We start from the raw sequence: 2,611 nt of genomic DNA on the forward strand, positions 1-2,611 counted from the left end.
AGAAGCAGTATGACTGGTTTACATACAAGTGAGTTACCATGATTCCATAAAAAGATCAAATATGATGATTAGGAGTCCATAGTCAACCTCCACAAGAAAAGTCCATATTAATGGAGTGAATGAGGAAACAATGTAAAAGAGCAGACAGACTGGTAACTGAAAATCCACAGCCAGTCACCTCCCCACCAGCTCTCAGCTTGCTGATTTTAGTTCCCCTCCCCATATCAATTACAGAAACAGCTTAAAACAGCCAAGGATCAGTGTTAAATACCAATCTGTTTGGTTAGCATTGTATCGAAACTAGAACCAGCTTTAGATTTTTTTTCACATCCAAGCAAAACAAAATGAGGCGTGCACAGTATCATCCCATACATCCATTACAGGAGAACAGCTACAATGATGTACATTTTCTTGAGAACCTCCTCTCTCTGGAGGGCTCACTCAAATCTCTATGTGAGGTTGCACAGCCCTCTGTGGGCTATGAGATGGCTGTAGATTAGCAGATGAAGGGGCAAGCTCTTATTTTTGTTAAGGCTGTAAGAAGGCTAATCTTACGGTGTGGCTAAGAGGGTAGATTAACAATGTCATTGTAATATGATGTAAACTTATCAACTGCCATTCCCTTGCAAGTAAATGGGATTCAACTTTTAGTCACATTATACCTTTATTCCTGTCTGTGAAGATGAAATAGAAACAAACGCATAGCTCAACACAACCTAGTATAAAAAGTGGTTTTATTCCAAACTGAATGCTCTATAAGACTCTGACCTGTGAGTATAAACATTTCTTCTGTGAATATATCTAAAAAAACTGCATAATTTATTTCTGTGAATACATGCCAAGTGTGAAGTTCGAGTTTATTTATTTGAATGGTATTTAATGACCCATTGTATACATTGTGTGCATGAATTAGTAAAACAAACACAAATGGAACAAATTAATTAAACCAGATTTACAAATTAATTTGTTTGCTCAGTTATGCAGTCTCTGGGGCCCAGTATTGTTAGACATTATCTTGTTTTAGTTTATGTCCTTTTTAGCATTTGTATAGCTCTGCTCAGAAATAGAATAAAAACATAATTTAGAAGAATGTAGTATGCAAATGTTTCTCTACCTAACCCAAAAATGGTTAGGATTTAAAAAACATGACTCATATTTTTAAATCCTAAGCATTTATGTGCATGGAAAAATACAAAAGAAACAGATTTCAGCATCACATTGGAAACCTTTTGGCAGAAGCAATCTTTCAAAATGATCAGTTGTGCACGGTCGGTTTGAGGTGACTTGTGCATTCTTATACAGCTCCTGGGCTTTAATCTCATTAAGAACTCGGGGGGGTCCTGGTAATTACTTTATATTTAGTCTCACATGCAAATACTTTGATGGAGGTCCTTTATATTGATGGAGGGGGAAGGAAATCTTAAATCTCTCTCCAATCCTTAGCAATCTCACTGTGCCCCATATGTTCCAACCCTCAGACTCCCATCTTTATTGACAGTCACAGCTGTTCACCCAAATGCTTACACACTAAAGATACTTCAGATATGTGCAGACAGGGTCTTATCCTCTGTAAGCCTAACAAAAGGATAGGATGATATTACCCACCATCTATCTACTTAATAGGGTATTTTGAAGATTACAGATCCCACTGCATTTTATTACATTAGGAGAAATTGTTGGTTCAGTGGCTCTATATCAATACATCTAGGGAACCACTGCAAAGTCTGTATCTTCATCTCTGAAAGCCACTAGCACGATCAGCGTAAAGAACAGGCAACCAAACAAGTTCCAAACAACACAATCAAATTCTGTGGAAAGTGATGCAATTAAGTGACCAATAGACAACCCAACAGTCCGCCCACCGGCTGACCTTGTCTAGGGACCTACAGGAAGTCTGGAGCAGGATAATCGGCAGGGGTCTCCCTGGGTTCAATACCTTGGTAGCATTCTACCGATTAGCTACTTCAATTAGTAAACAGGATGTGAGTAGAGCACACATACCAATCTTCTTTTCTTCTACATGCTGTACATTTTAAAATGTGTGCTTTTTTTGTATACTGTATGCAAATCTCTCTCGGTTTTCTATGTCCATATCTAGAAATTTTTGTAACGGAGGTCTGAGGCTGTGAAGGAGGCGGAAGTTGAGTTTCTTGTTGGTGAGGCCGTCTCCGTTTGATGCTTTCTTTTGAGAAGTGGGAATAACAGGCAGTGTCATGAGGACAATAAGGCAAACATGTCTGAATAAATACTTTTTTCTTTACTGCTTTTATGAAAGAACAACCAGTAACTTTGCATACTTCTCGTGAAGCCAAACATCACCTATTAAATCTGATTTAAAGCACCCAAGATATTTCTAATGAGAATATGCTGAAACTATTTGGAGACCATTTCAAAAGAACATAGTGCATATCTTTAAAATTATTTTTTGACAGATGTACTGGATTGATACGCTCTTCTGCAAATGTAATATTCTCCGACCAAAAAAAATCTGCCCAAAACAAAACTGGCAAAAAGCCTGCAAAAAATCCTGCAATACCATGTCCATTCGTTTCAATATGCTTCGACTCAAAGCTGAACAAGATGCCAACAAATTAGAATTTCAAGACTCAAA

Source organism: Amia ocellicauda, chromosome 6 (genome assembly GCF_036373705.1).
Source record: "Amia ocellicauda isolate fAmiCal2 chromosome 6, fAmiCal2.hap1, whole genome shotgun sequence".
Lineage (NCBI taxonomy): Eukaryota > Metazoa > Chordata > Actinopteri > Amiiformes > Amiidae > Amia > Amia ocellicauda.